Source organism: Oncorhynchus gorbuscha, linkage group LG16, assembly GCF_021184085.1.
Source record: "Oncorhynchus gorbuscha isolate QuinsamMale2020 ecotype Even-year linkage group LG16, OgorEven_v1.0, whole genome shotgun sequence".
NCBI lineage: Eukaryota > Metazoa > Chordata > Actinopteri > Salmoniformes > Salmonidae > Oncorhynchus > Oncorhynchus gorbuscha.
The window spans coordinates 70,420,442-70,429,336 of NC_060188.1; positions in this window are offsets into that span (position 1 = coordinate 70,420,442).

Here is an 8,895-nt window from a genome sequence, read left to right on the forward strand (position 1 = left end):
GCACATGCAAGGTCCCCCTGCTCAAGCCAGCGCATGTCCAGGCCTGTCTGAAGTTTGTCAATGACCATCTGGATGATCCAGAGGAGGAATGGGAGAAGGTCATGTGGTCTGATGAGACAAAAATATAGCTTTTTGGTCTAAACTCCACTCGCTGTGTTTGGAGGAAGAAGAAGGATGAGTAGAACCCCAAGAACACCATCCCAACCTTGAAGCATGGAGGTGGAAACATCATTCTTTGGGGATGCTTTCCTGCAAAGGGGACAGGACGACTGCACCGTATTGAGGGGAGGATGGATGGGGCCATGTATCGCAAGATCTTGGCCAACAACCTCCTTCTCACAGTAAGATCATTGAGGATGGGTCGTGGCTGGGTCTTCCAGCAGGGCACACAGCCAGGGCAACTAAGGAGTGGTTCCGTAAGAAGCATCTCAAGGTCCTGGAGTGGACACACACACACACACACACACACACACACACACACACACACACACACACACACACACACACACACACACACACACACACACACACACACACACACACACACACACACACACACACACACAGTGAATTGAAATAGCACAGTACCTACTGTAGAACATTAATGACAATGAAGTATGATTAGTACTTACCTTCACCTTCTCTTGAATACTTGACTCATTGTGGTTTACTTTGGGGTAGAAGCCAGTGCTTTGTTGAGGGGTCATCTTTTTAAGCCCGGTACGGTCACAAACGAAGTCACCTACTGTAATGTCCTAGTGCACTTTTATGCTGACGTTCACTAGAGAGGATCATTTAAAATGTTTGTAAAAGTCTTGCAGAGAGGTAGCAAGCAATCAAAGTCACACTTTGTTTGACAAAATAATTGGGTTTTGCTGACAGCCCTCTACAGTTGCACGCTTTTCCTGCTTTTTCCCAAACCCCACTGCTTTCTGGGCTGGGCCTCCCTCTTTCCTCCTCACTAACTAAATAAAGATATCCCAGCCTAGTCTCCTCACACTGTAGGTTGGGGCAGACAGTCGGTCAAGAGGACCTTCTCAGGTTACAATTCATTACCCAGCCTTCACCCAGGGGGCACTAAGGAGGACTTTGTGGGGACTTGAGGCTGCACAGTGCTCTCAACCGCTCAGGCCTGTGGTAGGACTGAGGTTGGTGAGAATAAAAGTGCCTACAGAGGTTTAAGAAATCATAAGCTCAGGGAGCTTAAAAAATATATTATTGCACAGATTGTACAATATTAGGAAGAAATATACAGTAGCCTATATATATATCATAGGCTACAGTAGGCTACTAAATAACATGTCCAGTGGCACACTGACTCACCTAATGATGAAGATGAAGCCATAAGGCTACTCATGGTGATGGCTGATGTGCCCATCGTGTCAAGAGCTTATATCAAGATGAGCTACTTTGAAAAACAATGCTGCTATTAGCAAAAAATTGGGAGTTGTTGAGATATTTTTTTCTTCTATTGGTTCTACAGACAGATTAGTCTTCTCTTTTCAGCAGTCGGCATTTGCTTTCCAAACTGCAGGCTTACGTTGTTCCAACAATTGTGTTTTGAAATCTGCAAAAGGCAAACTGACAGCTATAACCAACCACAGAAATATAATCCATAGATGGCAGATTCCAATCAAGTCAGGACTGGCATTCATTGCTAGTGTCCCCATGAGTTTAACAGACAAATTGCCAGGTTAAGAGGTTACAAAACCCTTCTATGGAATACATGTCTATCGTCACAACATGCAACAAGCTGTATAATTTGCGGGCATGCTACCCAAACTGCGGCCTTCACGACTGTAGGCATACTGGTAACTGCCAAAATAAAGGAAACACTTGAGTCAACAAGGGATGCAAAGTTAGCGTTATGGTGTGGGTTGCATTTTCTTGGCATGGTTTAAGTCCACTTGTAGAATCTATGCCAAGGTACACTGAAGCTGTTCTGGCAGTTTGTGGTGGCCCAACCCTTTTAAGACACTTTATGTTGGTGTTTCCTTTATTTAGGCAGATACAGTGCATTCGGGAAGTATTCAGACCCCTTGACTTTTTCCACATTTTGTTACGATACAGTCTTATACATTTTTTTTAAATACATTTGTTTCCTCATCAATATACACACAATACCCCACAATGACAAAGTGAAAACAGGTTTTTAGATTTTGTTTCGCAGATGTATTAAAAATAAAAAAAGGAAAAACCTTATTTACATATGTATTCAAACCCTTTGCTTTGAGACTTGAAGTTGAGCTCAGGTGCATCCTGTTTCCATTGACCATACTTGAGATGTTTCTACAACTTGATTGGAGTCCACCTGTTGTAAATACAATTGATTGGACATGAACCGTCCCACAGTTGACAGTGCATGTCAGAGCAAAAACTAAGCCATGAGGTCGAATAAATTGTCCATAGAGCTCTGAGACAGAATTTATTGAGGCACAGTTCTGGGCAAGGGAACTGAAAAATGTCTGCAGCATTGAAGGTCCCCAAGAACACAGTGGCCTCCATCATTCTTAAATGGAAGAAGTTTGGAACCACCAAGACTCTTCCAAGACTCTTCCGCCCGGTGAAACTGAGCAATCAGGGGAAAAGGGTCTTGGTCAGGGAAGTGACCAAGAAGCCGATGGTCACTCTGACAGAGCTCCAGAGTTCCTCTCTAGAGATGGGAGAATCTTCCAGAAGGACAACGATTTCTGCAGCGCTCCACCAATCAGGTCTTTATGGTAGGCCCAGTTGGAAGCCACACGACAGTCCACATGGAGTTTGCCAAAAGGCACCTAAAGACTCCCAAAACATGAGAAACAAGATTCTCTGGTTTGATTAAACCAAGATGGAACTCTTGCCAATCGCCACGTCTGGAGGAAACCTGGCATTGTGGTCGCAGCATCATGCTGTGGGGATGTTTTTCAGCGGCAGGGACTGGGAGACTAGTCAGGATCGAGGGAAAGATGAACGGAGCAGAGAGATCCTTGATGAAAACCTGCTCCAGAGCGCTCAGGACCTCAGACTGGGGTGAAGGTTCACCTTCCAACAGGACAACAACCCTAAGCACCCAGCCAAGACAATGCAGGAGTGACTTTGGGACAAGTCTCTGATTATCCTTTTGTGGCCCAGCCAGAGCCTGGACTTGAACCCGATCGAACATCTCTGCAGAGACCTGAAAATAGCTGTGCAGCTACGCTCCCCATTCAACCTGACAGAGCTTGAGAGGAGCTGCAGAGAAGAATGGGAGAACCTTCCCAAATAAAGGTGTGCCAAGCTTGTAGCATCATACTCAAGAAGAATCGAGGCTGTAATAACTGTCAAAGGTGCTTCAACAAGGGTCTGAATACTTATATAAAAGTCATTTTTCCGTTTTTTATAAATTTGCTGAACGTTAAAAATGTTTTTTTTTGCTTTGTTATTATGTGTCACACCCTGACCATAGAGAGCCCTCGGTTCTCTATGATGTTTAGGTCAGTGCGTGACTGGGGGGGGTTATCTATTTTTTCCCCTAGGTTGGTGGTTTGTGTGGTTCCCAATTAGAGGCAGCTGGTAATCGTTGCCTCTAATTGGGGATCATATTTAGGTAGGTTTTTCCCTACCTGTATTTGTGGGATATTTTTTGTTAGTGCACAACGTCAGTTTGTGTTTGAGCACGATGACTTCACATCCATTGTGTCCTCCTCCCAAAGCGCTAAGAACCTTGGCGTGATCCTGGACAACACCCTGTCGTTCTCAACCAACATCAAGGCGGTGGCCCGTTCCTGTAGGTTCATGCTCTACAACATCCGCAGAGTACGACCCTGCCTCACACAGGAAGCGGCGCAGGTCCTAATCCAGGCACTTGTTATCTCCCGTCTGGATTACTGCAACTCGCTGTTGCCTGGGCTCCCTGCCTGTGCCATTAAACCCCTTCAACTCATCCAGAACGCCGCAGCCCGTCTGGTGTTCAACCTTCCCAAGTTCTCTCACGTCACCCCGCTCCTCCGTTCTCTCCACTGGCTTCCAGTTGAAGCTCGCATCCGCTACAAGACCATGGTGCTTGCCTACGGAGCTGTGAGGGGAACGGCACCTCAGTACCTCCAGGCTCTGATCAGGCCCTACACCCAAACAAGGGCACTGCGTTCATCCACCTCTGGCCTGCTCGCCTCCCTACCACTGAGGAAGCACAGCTCCCGCTCAGCCCAGTCAAAACTGTTCGCTGCTCTGGCCCCCCCAATGGTGGAACAAACTCCCTCACGACGCCAGGACAGCGGAGTCAATCACCACCTTCCGGAAACACCTGAAACCCCACCTCTTTAAGGAATACCTAGGATAGGATAAGTAATCCCTCTCACCCCCCCCCCCCCTTTAAGATTTAGATGCACTATTGTAAAGTGACTGTTCCACTGGATGTCATAAGGTGAATGCACCAATTTGTAAGTCGCTCTGGATAAGAGCATCTGCTAAATGACTTAAATGTAAATGCAAATGTAATTCTTTGTAAGTTTTGTTGTTTTGTTTCTAGTTTCATTTTGTATTAATAAGATGTGGAACTCAATTAACGATTCCAAGATCGTGACATTATGGGGTATTGTGTGTAGATTGATGAGGGGGGAAAACAATTACATTTTTATTGGAATAAGGCTGTAATGTAGCAAAATGTGGAAAAAAAGTCAAGGGTTCTGAATACTCTCCGAATGCGCTGTACCTATATGTACTTGTGATAAAACTTAATCCACAGTTATTTGTTTGATAAACTATTGATCCTACATGGCTAAATTATGCTCTCTGGTGTATTTTGAACATTGAAAGCGGGTTCCTGTGATTGGATAAAAATGTATGTAATTATTATATTTTTTGCCTCTTAGGGCCCCTACATCCTTGAGCCCAGCCCCTGACTCACACAATTGACCAATAACATTGATTTATTACACAGTTTATTTTTATTAAGGCAGGGCCCCCCAGTTACCACGTGGGCTCCCTACCTCCTCTCCTCCCCAGCAGAGTGGCAGTAGGCAGCAGCAGGCTATCTACACTCATTGAGAACAGGCACCTGAGCCCCCCTGTGGTTGGTGGTTGCAGTAAAAAAATATATATATATATATAGTACATATATAGTACATGTTTCCTTTATTATGTTTTTTCTGTATAAAAAAAACAATCTGCCCGGTAAATCCGTGCATTAATCTGGCCCTGAAGGCCTCATGCAATTGTGTGACCGTAGCTAGGTTTCCATTCAATTGGTGAAAGATTTTCATCCAAATATTCTGAAATCTGCATAAAGTAAATATCTGCATTTTCCCACCAGTGGTGTTTCCACCAAACTGACGTGTTGATAAAATATCACTGCATGATGATGTAGTGCATACAAAATGTGCTTTTAAACTTAAGTTTTCAGTTATGTAATGAGATTATTATGGATAAGATAATATTTGTTTTCGGCAAACGACAGTTACGCATCAATCGTCATGTCACCAGAAGAAGACCCTCGATATTTATTGGAAAGTAGCATCAAGATCACTGTGCGTTTATACCATCCTGTGAAGTTCAATAAATGTAAAACTTATTTAATCTGTAGCCTAATAAACTGCATGGTTTCCCGAGTCGCAGTGGGAGGACCACACACCATATCATTGCATGACTCCAAGTTTACTTTAATATTATGGTTTAGCTGATGAGTATTTTTCTCAGCTCTGTCATGATGTTGGCCTCTTTGGGTATAGCGAGCCCCATCCCCCTCTCCCTGCCTCCCCCTTTGCCTCCTTCAACTAGGTTGCTGTGGTCAGAGAAGTCGTAAAATCCTGAGAAGACCCTGCCACATGGCCACACAGTATAGAGAGAGTCAATTTTCATGGAAAACAAAGGAAATCCTTCCAACTCACAGAACTTGAGGTACGAACAAATTTGATGTTCCGAAGAAAGTATAAAAGATCGGTGAAGAATCCAGCTACAAACTGGTCCGTTTGTTACAACTTGGGGAAGCTCATGGGAGACGGTGTGGCCACAATACCGTAACGCTGTTTATATAATAGCCGCATATGAGGTTTACATCTAATTGTTGTATAAGATGAATGAGTCAGTATGATACTGTTTACACAATTTTACAATGTGATTTTGGACTGTTTAATGAAGGAAAACTCAAAAAGCAAACTGGATTTGAACTAAATCAGAGGACCGCCCCTGAGCCCAGTTAGGTTCAGACATCCTGGGACAGCCTTTTCTGCCATTCCGAATAAAAAACCCACTCGGGTTTTCGATCAGCAGACCGAGCTTACCTCAATTATGAGATGGCTAAAGGTTGCAGACCATGTTTTTCTCCATTAGGAGGACAAAGATTGTAGACCATTGCTGAATCTTTTAACCATACTGTAACGGCGTTCGTCTGTTGAAGAAAGAGAGTCGGACCGAAATGCAGCGTGTTGGTTACTCATGACTTTAATGAAATGAATCGCGGTACATGAAATAACTGAATACTAAATACAAAAACAACAGAACGGAATGTGAAACTAATTACAGCCTATCTGGTGACTACAACACAGAGACAGGTACAAACACCCACGAAATACAAAGCGAAACTCAGGCTGCCTAAATACGGTTCCCAATCAGAGACAACGAGAATCACCTGACTGATTGAGAATCGCCTCAGGCAACCAAGCCTATACAACACCCCTAATCAGCCGCGATCCCAAATACTACAAACCCCAATACGAAAAACAACATATAAACCCATGTCACACCCTGGCCTACCCAAACATATAACAAAAACACAAAATACAATGACCAAGGCGTGACACATACCACATGGTTAAACTCTTAGCCTATCGATACCAACAGAATAAGAACAAGTCTTTGGTATTAATTACTAGTCTGCAGCTAGGAATTCGGTATCATTTAACGCGAAGAATGACATCCGGCGAAACATCCATTCTATAACGTATGTCACTCTGAACAATCCCCTCTAACCACAACCGAGAGAGAGAGGAAGAGAGACGGACAATTGAAATTAACTTTTCACCAGCGATCAAGATGACACACTGAGCGTAAATATATATATATTGATTGCAATTGTTCCCGAATGAGTGAGCGTTCATGTGCAAAGGATTAGCATTTCAATTGTTATAATTATCACTGTAGTGACTTCTTAGTCGACCCCCACTTCCCCTTTTGTCTAACAAGCCGCCATGCCGGTTTAGCCCACTAGGGCACATTCTCCTATCATTTCATGTAACCACATTTACCTTGTTTGTTTGTTTGTCTATGCATTTCTGTGAATTACTTAGTTAGTAATAAATAAATGATTTAAAACAATTGATGTATGGATGACTCATAGTGAAGACTGGGTTGGTGCAGATAACCAACAATTTACGACTTTTGTAATGAGACGAAGTAAATAATTAATTAATTCGAAAAGGAATTGATCAGATAAAATATCTGAAAAGTTATTTTAGGAAATGATAACTTTGCAATCTGAATATTTTTCCTTGGTGCCTCGATTTCCTAGTAATTACGGTTACATGGATGTCTTGCTCCCAGACAGACTAAATAACTATTTTCTTTTGCCCGCTTTGAGGACAATACAGTGCCACTGACACGGCCCGCAACCAAAACCTGCAGACTCTCCTTCACGTCAGCCGACGTTAGTAAAACATTTAAACTTGTTAACCCTCGCAAGGCTGCAGGCCCAGACGGCATCCCCAGCCGCGTCCTCAGAGCATGCGCAGACCAGCTGGCTGGTGTGTTTACGGACATATTCAATCAATACTTATCCCAGTCTGCTGTTCCCACATGCTTCAAGAGGGCCACCATTGTCCCTATTCCCAAGAAAGCTAAGGTAACTGAGCTAAACGACTACCGCCCCGTAGCACTCACTTCCGTCATCATGAAGTGCTTTGAGAGACTAGTCAAGGACCATATCACCTCCACCGTACCTGACCCTCTAGACCCACTCCAATTTGCTTACCGCCCAAATAGGTCCACAGACGACGCAATCGCAACCAAACTGCACACTGCCCTAACCCATCTGGACAAATCAAATCCCTGCTCACCCACGGCTGAGTGGCCATGCACGCCTCCAACTCAATCATCAAGTTTGCGGACGACACTACAGTGGTAGGCTTGATTACCGACAACGACGAGAAGGACCACAGGGAGGAGGTGAGGGCCCTCGGAGTGTAGTGTCAGGAAAATAACCTCACAATCAACGTCAACAAAACAAAGGAGATGATTGTGGACTTCAGGAAACAGCAGAGAGAGCACCCCCCTATCCAAATCGGCGTACACATCACGGACAAACTGAATTGGTCCACCCACACAGACAGCGTCGTGAAGAAGGCACAGCAGCGAGGGGGCAAACTACCCGCCCTCACCGGGGGCAAACTACCCGCCCTCCAGGACACCTTGATCCATGAAAATGTCACTGCTCATGTTTTGTAGGAGCAGTGCATCTGTTGTTGTTATTACTGTAAATCTCCATCAACATACCATCTCTCATTAGTACAATGTAGACTGTGTATAATGCATACTTGAATTTATGGAGTCAATTTGGAGCCAAGACTATTGATGTTGGTTGAATACAGAACATCTTTTGATACAGTAAAATAGTCCAAGATTGGTCCTGCATCCATAAAATATTTGTAAACATTGTGTCCACCATTTCATAAACAAACTTTTACATTTGCATATAACAAAAATGTGGCCTGTCCCTGTAAAAAAATAAAAAAATAAACCCAACATACTGTATATTTGAACATTTTGAAAAATACAAAAACCCAGGATCCCTGAGGCCTGAAAGTAGTACATGTAGTAGTAGTGTAATAGGAAGTTAATTGTTAATGTAGTACACAATGGAAAACAACCACTTGTATCTCTGAAGCAACCAAGCAACCAACCCTTCCAACCACAGTAAAGTGAGGTAGTGGTTTGGTACTTCCTGTG